We start from the raw sequence: 19,575 nt of genomic DNA on the forward strand, positions 1-19,575 counted from the left end.
TACTACGTTAAATAACAGATTGCAGCGGTGTGGTTTCTGATATTTGTTAATGAGAAATTTGAGATATTGAGAGGTCAACTTAAATGCTATGTGTATCAGGAATTATTTCAGCTACAAATAACAGGGTAACCACATAACAGTGGCTCATGTAACAAAGACATTTAATCATTTCTTGTAACAAAGCTCAGGTCAGGATGGGGGTGGCAACTCCAGGAATAGCAAATGCCCCAGCTCTCTCTCTCCCCCCACCATTTCTCAGCCTGCCAGTGTCCCCTTCAAATTAGTAAAAACAGATGCTGAAGTTATAAGAACTCTTAACAGGCATCATCCCCAAAGAAGGTCATGAAGAAGAGGCTCCTTTCTCCTCCGAGTTTTACCATATGTCTAGCTTATTAGTGGGCACTAAGAATTGTTTCTGGCCCTTGATCAGCTGAGATATCTCTCCAGCCCTTGTGTTTATTTTTAATGTTCTAATGCATGAATAGAGTCCCATTTAGAAAGCAAAGTTGATTTCCAAATCTGAGTTGTTCCTCTGCTTGGATGATGACAATATGGATGGTCAAGAATATGGGAGAGCCAGGAATGAGGTGACACCTCTCAGGAGGGCCAATAGCCTTGCTTTGGGCCCAGAAAGAGTTTAGGGAAAGAAGAAATAATGAGGGAGCTGAGGGGAACCAGAAGTATGTAGATAATCTGCAGGATGGGAACCACTGAGGAGGTTGGGAAGAGGAAGTGTGTACTCCAGGAAAGGGGACCAGCTTTGTAAAATCTAGAACAGTCCAAGCAAATTGTCATAGTAAACATATTTTAGTATAGCAGGGGTGTGACTATTGGTGTGAAAGGTCAGAGGTCAGATGCTGTTTCTAAACTCCATCTCTGGGACAATGCCTCAGGGTGAAATGACCCATCTGATGTCAGAATCAGGACTAGTGTAGGATTGCCTCGTTGGTCTCTGCATCCCTGGCTTCACAATCAGGCTCTTGACTCTGGGCCAGGTCACACAGTTTGTTTTGGTCATTGGCGAGTGTGCAGAAGTGACCATGTGCCACCCGAAGCCCAGCTTAAGGGATTTTGAGTGTTTCCATTTGCTACGAGAACAACATGCCTCAGCCAACATGCTGAGCACAGTAGGAAGATTGGAAACTAATGGAACAGAGCCACCCCAGCTGTGCAGCCTGAAGCAGAGCTGGCCCAGCTGCTCCCAAAACCATAAGGGAGAATGAGATGCTTGGGTCTGTATGCCTCTGTGATGTGGAGTTCTGCAACATGTAACGTTATTGAAGCCATGGCTCGCTGAAGAGACAGCCACAGTAGAAAGAGAGTGAGGAGGATTGACAGAGATCCAGGAGATACTCAGAAGCATCAGGACACAGAAGCTTGCTGAGGAGTTAAGAATGTCCGTGGGTGTCTTCCTTGGATACCTAGTCACTGAAATGGGGAAATGAGATCTACTGTTGTGTTGGGTCTGAGGCCCTCACGACATCCAAACAGAGGCATCCAGTAGACATGGGTTAGGAAGAGCAGGCATAGTCAGGGTCATACATGGGCACACATGTAGACCAGGAAGCAGGAGGGTCATACATGGGCACACATGTAGACCAGGAAGCAGTAGGATTGGATAGAGATATGCAGAAAGACTGGGTAAAGCAGAAATATGTGAGAAGCAGCTAAAGAAGCCAGAATTCAACGACAAAAATTGCTGCTGAGAGAAGGGTGGAGACCCAGGGAGCATAGTGACTGGCAACAAAAGAGAGTCCTGGAGGTGAAGTGTGCTCAACTCTTCAGGGAGCTTACAAAGAAGGAGGCAGGGAATTTACAGTCCAATAAAGGAAGAGAGAAGGATTCCCTCAAGAAGCTGAAAACAATCCCCACCGTAGACAAGTCAGCAAAGTCTTAGGCACAAGCTCAGACACTGATGTGTGTTGAGATGTCCAAAAGCAAATTTCTGGACACTTGTCAAACGCTATCCTGTCCCGATTCTTCTGAGAAGCAGAGGCTGGGAATAGACCTTTCCTTTTCCTACATCAAAGCCATGTCATCTTGGTCCCTCTGCTCTGAGGCTGGCCCCTGCTGATTCCATAGGAAGCAGCATCTACCAGGGACCCAGGGGACTGTAGCTCTGACTCATTTCTTCCTGGTTTGAATAAACTCTCTAAATGCCCTGGTGGCCTCCGCTCCATCCCTCCTGATTCTGCCATTAGCATTCCTGCCACACCTGTTTTCTACAGAATGGTGGGTTCTCTGTGTTTTGGAGTCTGAGTTCCAAAGATCAGCTCTGGCTGTCCTACCAGCATCCCTTCCTAACTGGGCAGGGAGTATACTGGAGGACCGGAGCACAGGCAGAACATGAGCCGTTCCATGCAAGGCTTGCTACAGCATGAACATAGACACACGAGTCCTCAAAGGCAAGCACGGGAGCTCTCCAACAACTGTCACATTTGTCACCTCACAGGCTGCGCAAGTTGAGGAATGCCAGGGACTGGAAGTTTGCTTTCCTCTTCAATTGGAACTGACACTTCCCCACGATTGGATTACTTTGAAATCAAGAAATTGCAGCTCAGATAGTTCATAAATTTATTTCTGTTCCACCTTACAGCATTTATTACAAAGATTGATCAGCCAAAGAATACGGACTTTCTGTTCTTTATTTCCTGCTTTACTGAAGTCACCTTTTCAGATAGAGGGGGGGATACAGTTGGCAGAGTGGAACAGTTCATGGGCCCCAGTAAACCATGCAGTTCAGTGGAGACGAGGATATCTGTGCTCACATGGACCCTGTTCTGTGGCTTTCACCAGCCTCTTAGAGGAAGGATCCAAGAGCCCCTCAGGAGAAAGGTACAGAAGGCCGTGATTAGAGAAACAACAGAAGTTCTGGGCCACATCAGAGACGAACCCAGGAGTACCAGATGGGAATAGTTACCCTCTGCCATCTTTTTATAGCAGGGGCTCTTAGTGAGGGGGATGAGGTCATAGATCCAAGAACTCAGGAAATGCATTCTGGGGCTCTGAGAGAGGAGAGCCTTGATGGTTCAGCCTTTGTGAGTATGTATCATGTGTATCATGTATTCCTAGGGAGATACGAACAAGTATCTACTCACGTAAAGAGGACATCAATGACAGACCAAAGTAGGATTCCACCAAAGTCCATTGGTGAACAGTATTAATTACTTGTAGAGCATGGGGGAGGCATTACTTACAGGAGCACTGGGTGGTTCTAAAGCAGCCACCCAATTTATAGATGTATGGAAGAAGCCACCTTTTGTTACTATTCCGCTGTCTAAATACTCAAGTGCTTGCTGAGATCGTGCCCCGCCTGTAGCTGGGGCAGAAGTGCAGACTGGGGCAGGGAGGGAGAGGAACGAATGGCCGAGATCTCAGAAGAGGGTCTGACATTCTTTTCCACCCCTTCCACGAGGGAATATCTAGACCTGACAGTGAAGGTCTCTTGGGAGTCATCACAGCTGTTCTCCAACAGTTCGTGTATGAGAAAGAGATTTATTTGTTGAGCAAATATTTACCTAGGATGGGATCAGGGACCTAATAATGAATTGTCTCTGTGTTCCAGAAGATTCCAGCCCTGTGAGGATCACTGAGGACAGAGTGAGCCCGGGGAAGGCTTCCTGGGAGGTGGAGTCTGGGCTTGCTTCTGTGGAAGGCCCCTTCAGTGTGAGATAACTGTCTTCCAGCTCTTTAAGCCCAGATTAAAAGACAAAAAAGGATGCAGATGCTTAGGGTCAAAGAGTGACTGGTGTATACTTGGCAGTTTAATAGTGTGTTTAACAATCTCCTAGACGGCTCTTCAGTCAAGAGCACATACTGGAGCTCTTTGGGAAGACCTGAGTTCAATTCCCAGTATGCACATCAGGCAGCTCACAACTGCCTGTCACTCCACTTCCAAGGGACAAACACCTCTGGCCTCTGAAGTGGCCCCTGCACTCATATGTGTATACCCACACACACAGACCTACCACATATTCACATAATTAAAAATTAAAATAAGCCATCAACATAGAATCTCCTAGATTGATATACTGGCTTTATCATTTCTTGGCTCAGTAACCCTGAACATTTTAGATTTCCATTTTTCTAGTTTTCTAAAAGAGGACACCCATGGTTCACCTCGTAGGGCTGCTGGGGGGACTAGATGAAAAGACTCAAAGCAAGGACAAACTGAGAGGCTTTGTAAATGTAAATGCCAGCTCGGATGGAGTGGCAGAATCTGACCCTGGCTTTTCGGAGAGGACCAAGAGGGTGAGGTACACTGGAGGCTTGCACCACCATTCCTGGACCCTGCACATAATCAGTTCAAGAATTAACAGACAATTTAATTTCAGAAGTGGAAATAAAGCACAAGGTTTTCTTTTATCATCTCTCCTATAGGGAAGTAAGAGCCCCTGCAGCCCCTGTGTATTGGTTTGTGAAATGTCTCAAGTTAATTAAATGACTTGTCCACAATCCCATATTGAGATCACCGAAGACTAGAACCTAAACCATGGGCCCAGGCGTCCTAATAAATTACCTTACCTCACTCCTGTCATGCACTACCCAGCAACCTGCCTCCCACCTTCACTAAGCTGGTTGTACAAGGCAGAATAATTTCATTGGAGCAAGCCATGCGTAGAAACAGAAAATGTCGCTTCAGGCATTTTCTTGGGTGTTTGAATTTAATATTAAGGTTAGTTCTACCCATAATGGGCAAATACGAAGTGATTGATTCTCTCAGGTTTCCCTGACAGCAGAGAACAGAGGCTGGGAACAGCCAGCTCTGAAGAGACAGCAGAAGAGAAAGGGGTTCCAGACCCCTTTACTCCTGTTGGTGGGAACAGGACTTTGAATTGTAAACTTCCCTGACTTTTCATCCACAGGAAGATTGTGTCTGGAATTATTAATAAGAGTAAGAGAAGCTGAGTGTAGCAAGTAATTTGTGGCAGCACTTTATAATTGATAGTCATTTCTATTATTTAAATACTAATTAATTTGTGTATTAAGCAAGATATTGACTTTTCTTGTGGTGTTGTGGCAGCCCTCCTAGCTTAAAATCGTTCCTCGTTGTGTTCTTTAGGTAATTAAGACACGCCGTTTACTTGTTCCATTGTGTCTGTTTGGAGGATTGCATCCTCTGAGATCACAGCAAGTAATTTATGCAAAAGCAGCCACATGCTAGCTCTGGTCCATACAACTTTTTTTTTTTTTACATTTTTTCTTTTCTGCCTATGGCATCTCTCTCTCTCTCTCTCTCTCTCTCTCTCTCTCTCTCTCTGTGTGTGTGTATATGCGCATGCGCGCACGCTCATGCATGCATGTATCTGTGTGTCATGTGTCTCTGTGTGTCTCTCTGTGTGTGCACATGTATGCATGCATGTTGTGTGTTCAAGTGTGTTTGAGGGATCATATGTCCATATGTATATGTGTGTGGTATGTGTATGTGTTCACGTGCAAGTTTGTGTGAGGGATCATATGTCCATGTGATGCATGTATGGGAGGCCAGAGGTTGATGTCTTCTTCCTTGTTTCAACTCCATTATTTTTTGAGACAGGGTCTTTCACTGAATCCAGCTTGCTGATTGGCTAGAAGCCCTTGGGATCTTCTTGTATCCACCTCTGGGCACAGATTACAGCCACACACCGGCACCACCACACCCTGCTTTATTTTCACATGAGTGCTGGCCATCTGGACTCAGGATCTCATCTTCCCACAACAGGTATGCACTTCAGCCACTGAGCTGTCTCCCTGGTCTTAACGCTTTTCCTACTAGTGGACCTCCCAGAACCCCCCTTTGTGATTCGACGAGACAATCTCCCTGCATTTGCTTCTTTTGGCTCCTCTGTAAAAGGAGAAGTTTGTGAAGCCCGTTGCACACAGCTGCTGATTTACAGCAATGACCCAGAAGGTTCTGATTCTTTTATGCAGACAAGTTTGCCGAGAGGGTCCTTTCACCCCTCCAAGCCTGGAGCCTCCAGTCTAGACAGAAGGCTAGAAGTGGTCATCCTGAAGTCCTCAATGCTCTTAACTGTAATCCACTGATGGACCAGTGAGCGTGTTTGCTTAAAGGAGTTTTGAAGGTCCTGATTTAAACACACACACACACACACACACACACACACACACACACACACACACACACACGGAAAGATGAATGGGCCAGGCTCCCTGGAGGATTCACTGCCAGCAGACACAAGCTGACTGCTTCCGTTTAGTGTCGCTGCATCTTCCTGAAGGCTGGGTTTTACTATTTGACTCTTATCCCCATACAACAGGCTGCACATAAAATAAAATCTGTTGACTATCAAATGAGGCTAACCATTTATGAGGTATTCCAGATTATTTCCAAGTTCATTTGTAAGAAGGATGTATTTCTGTCCCACTTATTGGGCATGTTAATTGGTTTTGGTTTTGTCTTGGAAGGGCTAGACAAGGTCAGGGCTGAAAGCCATTTGAAGATAAACAATTCAGGATGTAAATGTATTATGTTGCTACCACCAATTTAGGACTGTGATTGCAGTTGGCTTCAGAAACCTTGAGAGATCAAGCCCGTGGACTTGTAATCCATGCAATCCTATTAGTTCTGTCCCCGTGGCCTGATGTCACAGCGGCAATGCCAAGCAGCCAACCAGCAGTAGTGCATAGCATTTACATTAGCATAAATCAGAGTCTGAAGGCCTAGATGCTGGCAGCTCTGGTCTTCAAGGTAACAGAAAGGGAATGGTTGAGCTCAAGAAGAGAAATAGCATTGATCCCATCCATAAAATGCTTTTGCTAGATTTGAGTAGAGCCTCAACAAATTGAATGGACGACAGACACACACCCTTAAGAAACTGGATGGGTGTCGTTTACTATCTGTTGGGCATCCACACTAAACGCAAGAGTGTCATGATCATCTGCAGACAAGCTTGCTGAGAGGGTCCTTTCACTCCTCCAAGCCTGGAGCCTCCGGTCTAGACATGCAGAAGGAGAATAGACGTGGTCATCCTGAAGTCCTCAATGTTCTAAGCTGTAATGTACCAATGGATGGGTGAATGTGTTTGCTTACAAGAGTTTTGGGTCCTGGGTCACAGTTTGAAAGATGGAGTCTTTTGAAGCATGCATTTGGCAAATGACCTGTTCCATCCGATTCCCATGTCTGATCTACCATCCAGGCTTTTCTCTCAGTAAATTTCTGCTGCTTTTGCCGCTGCTCTTTAAGCCTCACCTGCCGGTAAACTCTGGAAATTGAGCAAATGTTTAAAGTCACCAAACTAGTCACCCTGCCCTTTAAAAGGTGCCATTTCTGCAGGATTTGGCCATCTCTGTTAAAGACTTTACAAGTAGTCTGAGCTTCCTCTTTGGCTTTGAGAAAAATATTGTTTTCCCACCACTCTTCTTGTGTGGCTTGGTTTGACTGGATCCAACTTCCTCATACACCCAGTCTTTCTCCTGCACAGAATCCTGTACGTAGCCAAATGAAAACTTTGTGTTATGTTCCACACTCGCTCCCTCATATGTCAGTTGTGTTTGAACAAATTGGAACTTTGGAAATCTGCACTCTGACAGAACAGGATGTGTTCAGACTCCTGTCCCACCTTAGCTGTGTCCAACAGAGAGCAGTAACGACCCTGATAGCAGTGGACCCACACATGTGGATGGTAGTAAACATAGTTCCTGAAAGACAAGAGTCTAGTAATAGAAATGAAGTCTCCATGGCTACTTTCAGGGGTAGCCTTATTCCAGGTAGTAGGAAATCTATCACAGATTGCTAGCATCAAAAGACAAGATGGCAGGGCTAATAGAAGGATGCTCCCAGTACTAAAAGTGGGGTCGGCATTGCTGTCCCTTTTCGTGGCTCTGGGATGTGGACCTGAGAGAGACAATGAAGGAATGAAGGAAAGATAGAAACAGAGACATTGAACCTCAGGGATTAGGAGGTCTCGACTCAATTCTCTGCTGGAGAAGTTTATTATACAGAACAGAGTGGCAGAGTCATTGTACCCCATTGGACAAGGAGGCATGTTACTACACAAAGCAGGGTTTATGGTATACAGCTGGATGGAGGAGACGGTGGTAGGAGTGGTCTATGTGGGGGAGCAGTCTCCAGGTTGTAAATATCTAGGGGGAGACAAAGTTATGGTAGACATCCTCTAAACATCTTAGACTCAGTCCCCTTTTCATGTCTCTGACCCTCACCCCAGGAGGAAAGTTCTGTCACCTCTCCACAGGTCTGGGACTCTGAAGTGTCTAACATGGCCATGCCTATGTCAATGACACACATTCATCCACGAGCACTTCACACACTCGGGGCTTCCTCAAGCCTCCCAACAATATTCTATAACTGCATATAATTATTTTAAATCCATCCAGGCTGGGCTTGGTAGTGCAGGTCTGTAATCCCAGGAAGCTGAGGCCGGAAAACTGAAAGTTTAAGTCCTATGTGCATCACAGAGTGAGCCAAAGACCACGCCAGGAGATTTAGTGAGACCCAATCCCAAAATATAAAGTACAGAGGTGGATGGGATATCGCTTAGTGGTAGAGAGTTTGTCTGGTATGTGTGGTGCCCTAGCTACAATCCTTAGAAGAGGTAAAAGAAAAAAAATCCATCCAAATATGTTTAAATCCACAGGTTCCCAATGATATTTGGTGGAAAAACAACTGGCCACTTTTGAAGGATGAATAGCTCATATTTGTTATTTTGAAAACTGGTAAAACTGTTTACCCTGCCTTCCCCTGGTGGGATGCAGCCCCTAATAACAGAATCACAGCCGGGTGACAGCTCTTTATGGAAGGGTTCCCACTAATGAATAAGTGACTGAGGCAGAGTATCACCATTGCCCAACACCCTCAGCGAATTAACGAATGTGTGCATTGAACATCAGTAGCTGCTAACGTTACCGAAAGGGAGACAAGCAGGCAAGAGTCTCCTCCTCATGAAATACCACACCATTTACAATCTTGCCAAAGGGATCAAATTTAAACCTAATCAAGGCTGTGAATCTAGGTATCCATCTGCAGGAAATACAGGCTCCAAGGGAAGTATCAAACTGTTCTTTAAATAAGCAATCAGCAAAATCTAAACTGTAGGAAACGTCATGAGTTCAGAACCTATGTTCTTCAAATAGAAAACCGACAACAGGCAATCTAGATGGAACTTGTAGATTAGGAAAGTTTAAAGATTTTTTTTAAAAGGTTAGATCATAGTGTCTTTGGGACCCCTTCACTTATTAAATCTACAAAGAAAGAAATAAAACGATGACTGGCTTAAGAATCAGACCTCAAGAATAGCACTAAATGGATAAGAATTAAAAACCCTGTATGTCCTGTGCAGTGGTGCACATGAATTGAGAGGCATGTTCTTCACATGAGTTTACAGCAATGCTTTTTCTTCGTTTTAGTTGTGTGTGTGCATGTGTGTGTGCAGCTGCATATGTGTGCATGCATGCACATGTAAGGCCAAAGGTAACTTCAGGAGTTGTTTCTCAGGAGCTGCCCACCTTGCTTCTTTGAGACAGGGTCCCTCAGCGGAACTTGCAGCTTATTGGTTAGCGGCAGAGTGACCAGTGAGCCCCAGGGATCCTGTTTCTGCCTCCCCAGTGCTGGGGTTATAAGTGCCTGCTCCCATGGTCTAATTTTTCTACAGCTAGTGGGGATTGAACTCAGGTCCTCATGCTCGCATAGAGAGCACTTTGCTAAGCCCAGAGTGGGTGCTTTATTTAGGATTATGCACAGGTTTGCTTCCTAGCTGGTTTAACATCAGTTGAACTGAATGGTTTTCTTCTAACCCACTGTACCGCCCATGGGAGGAGGCCTGTTACTGAGATGAATCTACTCTCTAGATCAGTGGCAAAGTCAGCCCTTGCTTTCCCCTGCCTTTGTCCATATAAACAAAAGCACAGGAACAAAAGTGAGGCCGACTGGAGCTGCTTCCTCACCATCCCTGGGAGAGCCCAGGAGTCCTACCTTTCTGTTTCAAGAGGAGCCAAGTAGATAAAGACTGTAAATCAGAGTAATGAAGGAAGAAGGGACCAGCGCAAAGCAGGGAGTGGAGCACAGGAATGTGGCAGAGGCAGTAATGGAAGGCAGTGAGGACCCCTCCCTCTCGCCTCTGATGTTTTATTCACGCTATTTGCAAATGAGCCAGCAGAAACAGCATTAACAATAAATGAGGTGCATTAGACGGAGGAGCAGATTGGGAGGGAGATGGGAGTCTTGTTCTCTTTCAGCCAAGCTCACAGGCTCCCTGTCTGGCCAGCCAAGGTGAGTCCTCCTCAGGAGGCTCTACTTGGGCTCCCTCTGTACTCAGCTTTCTGATGAGGCCTAGATCCCATTTGTCAAATAATACTTAAAATCCCAGAGACTCTTTAGCAGACAAATGGTCCATGATTCGCAGAAGCATCACACCCGGACTCAAACGGTATGTAAATGCAGAGGTTTTTATTCTGCAGAAGTCCAGCATGCTGGGGTCTCCCATTACCAAGGTAAAGAGACCCAGAAATGAGCTTGCAGGCCCGACTTAAAGCACCTTAGGGGAATCCCAGGGTGGGCGGGCTCTGCCTTACCCTATCTCTGAGGACATTCCATTACTGAGGCATGGGGCTGGCTGGAAACTGCTGACCATTGCTCTTGCTTCAGGCCAGGTGGCAGGGTAGTTTCTGACTAGCTGCCTGAAGCCTGGGATTTTAGGCCTCGTCTCCTAAACTGCCAATCTGAAGCCTGTCATGGCTGTCATGAGTCAGCCTGTCTCATCAGGGCTACAAGATAAATCCATTGTATAACCCAAGAGTTTTCATGCTCAGGTTCATCCCTGAGGTTGACATAGTCCAACCAACAACAGGTAACCATTCAACTTTGCTAAAACGAACAACATTGACTTGAGTAATACAGTGGACCAAGTAGGCTGGGGCACACGGCACAACATTTCCACAGAGAATAGTAGTTGCCAGTTTAATAAACGAAGTAAGCAAAATTACACCGGCTCTGAGTTTTAAGAAGTTTAAGAAGTCAGCGGTTCCACAAGCCTTTTCCTCTGGAAAATTTCCATAAACTCATAATGTCCCTCATTTGCCAAGCTTCCGGGCCTTGTTCAGTACGTATTCCACCGATCCAACTTACGAGCCAGCCGCTTAGCTAAGGGATATAAGAAAGCCCGATGTTGAAATTTTAATCCATTTTCTAGTCTGTCAAGGAGCCACTTTATTTTCATGTGAATTCTACTATAACTAATAACTTCCTCCTCTAAAAAATGACAACTGTTGTCGCTCACTAAGCTCACACTGGCATGCTGTGGTGGCAAACTGTTCTGCGCTTTCACCTGAGGCTTGGATTTCTCGTTTCTTAATCCCAGACTTTATTCTCTCAAGCCCTATACCACAGGCCAGTGGCTATTTCATAAGGGGCGGGGGAGCTTTGCTTTTTTTCACAGAATTCCTTCCTCCAGCCTCCATGAAGCTGGGCACCCAGGAGAGACACTTTGCATCTCTGATTGTCCCAGTAAAGCCAAACCATCTCTGAACATCTGCTTCACCATGGTCAGCCTCCGGGGCCAAGGGCTTCCCAGCAAAGAATAAAGGGAAGCCTAGTCTCCTGCTGTAGCTCCGAGGAAAAACTCGCTCTCTGACGAAAGAGTAGGGATGTAGCTGAATTGCTGAGCTGCTTGTCTAGTACACAAGGGCCTAGGTTTGGTAAGACACATAAATTGGGCGTGGTAACACATGCTTATAATCCCAGCTTTTGGGAGGGGGAGGCAGGAGGATCAGAAGTTCAAGGTTATTCTTGGCTACAAAGAAAGTTTGGAACCATCTTAGGCTATATAAGACCCTGGCTCAAGAAGAAAAATAATACAAAACAGAAAAAAAAAAAAGAGACCCTGCTAGATTTCTGGCTTCCTATTAGGCAGGCAGTCAGGTTCTGGAACACATATATTTGATTAACATTCCCAGTGACTCACCTCTTTTAGAGGTTTTCCAAAAGATCTGACCTCCTGGGAAGGCAGAAAGAAAGGATGTGAGGAGGTCAGAGGAAAGCAAGACTCCACACTCCATGGCTGACTGGCCATCTGGCTTCCCAGCAGTCAGTCTTCCCCATCACCAGAGAACTGCTTATGTGGGACCCCAGCTCCCCTTCCATGTGCACTAACAAGATCCCCAGGGAGAAAATATGCATTAGAAATCGAAGAGTCCTGAAGTAGAGGGTCTAAAGATCCTCCCAGAGACCAGCAGCATCTGGGAAATGAGCAGGAATAAGAGACCCGGGTGAGCTAGGACACCTGTGCTGAAGAATCCCCACAGTGACCTGCATCCTGGGAAGGTTGGGAAAGCCCCATGTTGATCACTAAACCTCCACAGGCCCTGGCTCCACAGCACAGAAGCTGCAACCTTGGCCAGGACCTGATAGAGTGGAAGAAAGACCCATGTGGTTGGCTTTCTCTTTTCCATTTGATTTCCTATAGAATGGTTCTTAAAACTCAAGCTTCTGAATAAAATCTCTTCTTCTCTGTAATTTAATGCTTCATTTGCATTGCCAATAATTAACAGAGAGAAAGAAGTCCCAGGAGACTGCTAGCATTCAAGCTCTGTGGCTGCATCTGGCCAGAGGCACAGCTGGGAACAGAAGCCCGATTTCCCAGCTTATTGCCCCAAGAGTCAGCAGGGCAGGAAGCCTAGAGGAAGACGGGTTGTTCTTCCAGGTCAAAGGTCGTGTTAGGAGTGAAGATGTATACATCACTGGCACAAGATAGAACTAGAGGAGGGAGAGGTGTCCACAGAAAGAGTAGATTATCCCAAATCACAGAACCTCTGCCTGTCACTGACTACTCTGAATAATATTAAGGCTCCTTCCTTGCAGAACAAGAGCCTTGATTTCTTCATGTGGTGGCACCATCAATGTCCATGTACCTCAACAGGAAGAGCATGACAGTGTTCATTTAGTCACAGGCCTTGGTTGAGGTTGTCAAATATGCCAGGCTCAGAGCCTGGCACACAAAAGCAGACACTACTCCCAACCCCACACAGTATATATTCTAGGGAAAGAGATGTTAGTGGGTTCTTGGTTGAATGTGTAATTACAACCTCTGGCCACCTTAGGAGAGTGTGTAATGGGATACATGGCCTAGTCTCAGATAGGGAATGGGCCCTATGAAGAAAGAGTTAGTTTTTGTTGGAGTTCGGAGAGACGCTTTGGAATTATCCAGGTAGAAGCAGGTATTCCTGTTTAAGAGTATTTCATAGGCAAAAGAAAGATGCGGTTGGAGATAGAAGATGGTGCATTTAAGGACTGGTATCTGTGGGTCATGACCCCTTTTGGGGTAGAAAAACCCTTTCACAGGGGTCACCCAAGACACCTAGAAAACACAGATATTTACATTATAATTCATAGCGGTAGCAAATGACAGTTGTGAAGTAGCAATGAAAATAATTTTATGATTAGGGTGACCACAGCATGAGGAACTGTATTAAGGGTCACAGCACTGGGAGGCTTGAGAACCACTAGACTAGAAGTAGAAAGCAAGAAACCCAAAGGGCAGACGACACAGAAGTGGTGGGAGAACTGGGCCACACTGGTTTGAAGGCCACACTGATGGCAGGAATATCAACACATTGTGAAGGCACGGTGGTGGCCCAGGGGGCTTGAAGCAAGTTCTGGACAGAAGTGGGCAACAGAATGCAGACACAGAGATGTTAACAGTCCTAGAATGTATATGATCAGGGGACAGGGAGGTGTCAGGGCTTTTCATGTCAGTACATAAGGGCTGAAAACAAGGTGGAAAGTGGCCTGGACAGGAGTCCACTAGACTAAGAGGAATAGCCAGGAAGGAGAGGTAACAAAATCTAGGGCAATCTGTGGGAGCAAGACTCAGCCGTTGGATATTGCGGCACAGGGCTATGACCTCAGTCAGTAGAGAGACTGAGGCAGGAAGGCTTCAAGTTTGAGGCCAGCTTGGGTTACATAGCGAGACTTTGTCTCAAAATAAAGTTTAAAAAGAGCCATGGATATAGCCCAGTGGATGCACACTCAGGGTCTGGATTCGATCTTCAGGGACAAAAAGGGCCCAGGGTTTAATTAAAGGAGGTGTCTAAAAGCTCTCAGTTATTGGGGTCGCCCTATGTTTAGATTGGGGTCTCCCCTGTCACTGTTTCTGGGTTTCGTTGCTTGCACTTAGCAGGTGGAAGGTGAGGAGGAGGAGGCTGGAGGGGCAGCTCACTTAGTCATGTATGTCTGCTGGAGAGATGAGAACTAAATGGCTTTAGCTACTTAGAGTGGCAGTTTATTGCCTGTTTAGCTTACAGGACAGCAATCCCCTCCCTGAAGGGGAGGGCAGCATATAAATGCAATTTATGTCTCGGGCAACTGTCTACAACCTTCCCTTAATGAATCAGTCAGACTACTGTGGGCTTCCAAATTGGGTCCTCTGATCCTTTGAGCTTCCAGGTTCTTGCCTTCAAAGTTTATGACAGAATCGGAGAATATTTACAGCAAATGAGACATTTCTGTAAGCCTGGGGGAAGGGACTCTGAGAAACCAACGGCAGAGAATGGTAGAAAATGTATATCCGTGGCAGGTGGTTTTTGGGGGTTCAGGGTGGGGTGGAGTCCAATGCCAAGGATCAAACATACTGGTCACAAACTCTCCCAACCCACCTATACCCTGTCCCTCCAGCAGGATTTTTCTTTTTTTTTTTTTCTTTTTTTTTTTTTTTTTTTTCCGGAGCTGGGGACTGAACCCAGGGCCTTGCGCTTCCTAGGTAAGCGCTCTACCACTGAGCTAAATCCCCAGCCCTCCAGCAGGATTTTTAAAGGCAGATTTACTGTGTCTTGATCTGTATCTTGGAAAGGCATGGAGACAGCAAGCAATATTGGTCTTAACAAATTATTTGTGTCGAAGAGGGAGTCCAAAACTACAGTAAACATTGACTGTACATTTGACCTGTTTTAAGCATGAGGAATTAAGACGGATCTAGGTTTCTGTGTCTGTCAAGGTTGGGGCAGAGATCAAAGAGTATGCTCAAATGAAATGGCTGAAGATAAATTAACAAAGGAGCTGTTCCTAAGCAGTGTTAATGGAAGCCAAAAGGGGTTACGGAAACCCTAGGCCATCTGAAAATCTCTAACAACACTCCCAGGCATGGATGAGGGAAAGGACTGTGTGCCTAATTACTCCTATGGCTGAGTGCAGGGAAAAGGAGCTACACTCTCTCACCAAACCTTCCTGAGCCGCACAGACAGCTGGGTGCAGAGGAAGGCTCCAAGTTTTCCAAGAGGCAAGCAGGGAAAACCCACCGGTGAATAAGAGGCTTGCTCAGAATTCTACATTCATTTGGATCAATATGTTTATGCAGATCTACCGGCTTCATTGTCAATGCTCCTCTGGTTCCACGATGTAGTTGAGCCCACATCAGCAATATTAAATAAACCAACAGAAACCAGTCCTGTTACTGGAAGGGAGCTATACTGAACTGTGATGTTTGGTAATTAATTCCTGGACTTCTCTTCTGAAGTCAGCTGTGCCTCTGGCCACTGGCCTCTTTTTGCCCCACCCCTCATACAAAAGGAGACAGGATTTTGAATTATTGATGAAATCAGACTAAATTTGGGGATTACATCTCCATCCCGCCCGTTGTTTGTCCAGTAAATAGCATTTCCTCTGTAAAACTGGAGCTTTCATCTCAGGAGTGTGGACCAGACTTAAACAGACATGGAAGCTTCCCTTGGAGAAAACCTTCTGTGATGCCAGAGCGCTTTGATCTGCGTGCCCTCGGCTGCCGTGAAAACACTGAGGCTGCCAGGACTCTTTCCCCTTGGCCCGATTCACTTCCCACTGTGGAGTACACAGAGAAACAGACTTTGCTCCTGGTCTTTTTCCTGGCTCAGCTAGTTTCTCCCTGGAATTTACTAATTTCTGAGCAGTTAAAACGTTCTCTTTGGTGAGAGACACAGAACCCTTCTGGTCCCTAGTGGAGACAAGCAGACCTGCTCAGACAGTGCCCTCTGCTGGACACTGTTGGGATCGCGCATGCCTGGAGGTGTTGGGTCAGCTCTGAGCTGTGAGGTTGGCAGTCCCAGCTCGGGTGGCAGTCCCATTTGGAATGTGTACGGGACCTTTTTGCCTAGAGGCTCTCAGTCCTTCACAACTTAGATGCAAAAAGAAACTATAGGATTTAGGAAGACAACCCACCCCACACCTGGCATAATAGAGATTTCTAAACAATGTGCAAATATCCCTAGGGCATATAAGACTAATACATTTGACTACGTTAACACCAAGAACATCTGAATGGCTGAAAAAAAAACATAAAAAGAGTTAAGAGACAAAAGAGTAAAATGCTTTCAATATAGGATCAGTATCTAGAATATATAAAGAACCTCTCTAATGGTAAAAAGAAATGAAAAAAAATCCAACAGGAAAATATTGAAAATGCCAGTTCACAGACAAAGAAGGGCAGACAGCCCACAAATATGCAGCAATCATACTTAGTTTCACTGGCAAGCAGGAAAACGGACACCCGAACCCTAGAAAATATCTACAAAATCTAAACCAACTTATTTCCATATTCTGGTAGCAGGCTTACAAGCTTTGTAGAATGATTTGACAGCAGCTACTAAAATGTGAGGTGACTTAAATGGCCACCCAAATGGAGCTGGCTAAATATATTGGCTCATTCAAAAACATACGTACAGAGCAACGTCTTTGTTTGCTTACTGCAGTGCAGGGCATGAGACCAGGGTCCCTATGCACGCCATGTCACCTCGGTGCCAATGAACTATGCTCCCAGTGCACTTACGGTAGATTTTGTTTTTAAATGCACGGCATGTACTGACAGGGAAAGATCTCAAAAGCTCCTGCTGAGTGGGCAAAGAAGATGAAGCTATGGAATGACACATGCTATCATTACACATAACATGAAAAACACATGCTATCATTATATCTAACATGAAAAGCCCAACCGTACAACACACACTGTTTTCCTACAGGAATAGGTAGCATATATGTTGAATGTGTTGTAAAATTCATAAGGCACATTTAACTGCTAGGGAGAGCTACCTCTGGGGTAAAAATGAGAACGGAGATGGCGGTGTTCGTCCATCTTATCTGTAACGTTGACTTTTTAAAAGAAGAGGGTGTCTTCATAGGTTACTTGAAATTACTAAAAGCTACTTTTAGTTTGAAAGAAGGAACTTTTTGTTTATCCTATTAATGCACTCAGAATGGTCAGGGGGTCTTGGAGCCAAAAAGTAAAATAGGGACTTAGGTGATTTGTCGGGGCGCCTGTGAAGTAGAATACACAGTGGTTGTCATGGAGATGGCTTCATTCACTACCAACCACCATGCAATCTAGCTACACATAATCTCGGATTATTAATTATTTCTCATTCAATGTCTTATTTGTAAGACTTGGTTCATAAACCCTGTGGTAATAATCCTTATTTAAGGTGGCTGATGTTATGTGGAGTATCTCATTTAAAAGTCCTTCGTGGAGGCCATTTAGGCCTAGAGATATTAAATAGCTTTCCCGAAGACAATTAGCCGATATGTGGCCTGGGTTTTTCCTAACCAGACGGCTTCCACATTAAGCCACTAAAACTATATCACACAACCGTGAACAGTTTTGTAGTCTTGTTAATTTCGAAATACCCACTTCTTGTAAGATACTCTCCTGATTTCTCTGCCTTTCGTGCTACATTCCTCTTTAATCAAAACCGTAGCTGATTCATTTGGGAGAGAAGTCAACCACAGGACCAGGTGCTGTTCCAGCTCCGAGACAAGCAGGAAGCTGAATTCCAAGACTGCCACAGGGAACTTCAGACAAGTTCTGAGACTCAAGCAATTGATTACGGCAAAGACTAAAACCCAACAATAAGGTTTGTCTTTAGTTCTCTCATTGGATTCAAGTTGGTCCATGTCCCACATCTGAAAATGTCCTATTACAACATGAAATGCATCCGGTGGTTACAGCCCGGAGTCACTGATGACCATTCCTGTCAGGCAGAGGAAATATGTCTAACCTCAGAGATTGCAAGATGTGCCCCAGTGAGACTCTGAGTCCCCTTTGGAGAAGAGGTGGGCCCTTTTGCTCTAGGGAGGCTTTCCAGTGATGTTTCTGGAATAACATTTGTGTAGACAGGGCATTGGGTTTACAAATTAGTTCTAACATTACCTATCCATCTTTAAACCCACCCCTCACGTTAAAATAAATTAACTTTTTTTAAACTCAAGAACATGAATGTCTATGAATAATTTATACTCTGGCAGTTGACACATGGGTCTGAAGGCCCAGACGCCTGCAAGTAAATGGGACCCAATGTGTAAAGATCACACAGTGGATTTTAAGTAGCATCACGTAGCAAGCCCGAGAGAGCATATAAAATGCTCTGCAAATAATAAGCGAATCTCGGCCGCTGGCTATGTACACAAGCACAGCACCTCTCAGATAATAGTAATTGAAAGTCACTAGCTTCCAGAATAGGGAGGGAGAGATAAATCGGGAAAAGCAATCCGCAAAAAGGATTAAAACATTAGGGTTTTAATGAACCATGTGTCCCAGCAGAGAAGGGCGTTTTATATCTCCTTCCCTGGGTTGTAAGTCCTCATTCTTACTCTCAAAGGGTGTGGGGGCGGGAGTGGGTGGAGGACAGTGGCTGTAGATGGCCTGGATCCATTCCGGATTTTTATTCCTTGGCTTCCCAAGAACTTAACTCTGACAGAATCTACCCACTGAGGCCAAGAAGACATGCTGTCTCCATTTGTCAAGCATGAGATGATACCATAGCTCCAGGCTGGACTAGGGGGACAGAACATCAGCCAAGGCCTTGGGATGCAGAATGGCCAAAAGGCAGGGGCTCAGCCTAGAGATTTTTGAGGGAAATGTGAAAAGACTTTGAAACATGTGTTCCTGCTCAGACTCAAGTGCACACAAAGGACACCATGTCTTGAACCGGGCTCTTCTTAGACCTGTAATGTTTCAAGAAAGAAAGCAAACACCCTGATCATGTTCCAGGAGGGTCCTGAGATCTCATAGCTCTATTGTGTGTGCATAACACACACACATACACATAAACATATACATATATATACACATACACATACATGCACACATATACATACACAATAATACACACATAGACATACATACATGTATACATACATATATACATACATAAACACACACGTACACACATACACACAAACACAATACATATAAACACACATACACCACATACAGTACATTCTTATCAGCTCTGCGGAACAGAGAGTGCTCTTGAGGAAGGATTTAGATTTTATCTTTTCTAGCTTCCTTCAGGTATTGTCTGGAAACAGGACAGGAATGAGTTCCTTTATCCTTGTCTCATTTGGAAAGATGCACAGTGAAATATTACTCCCCACCCCACCCCCAGACAGAGCAAAATGGCTCGTGTTTAGGAGCAGAAGCTATTTGGAGCTGTGGCAGGAAGGGAATTAATATGTGAGTGGAAAACAGAGCCTTTAAAAGTCTGCCCACATCGCAGAACTGGAAACGGATGCACTTCTTTTCCATCACAGCAACGACGCCACTAGGCAGGATTTGTTTGCACGATAACAAATGGGCAAACTTGCTGTGTCTGGAAGACGGTTCT

Source organism: Rattus norvegicus, chromosome 6 (assembly GCF_036323735.1).
Source record: "Rattus norvegicus strain BN/NHsdMcwi chromosome 6, GRCr8, whole genome shotgun sequence".
Lineage (NCBI taxonomy): Eukaryota > Metazoa > Chordata > Mammalia > Rodentia > Muridae > Rattus > Rattus norvegicus.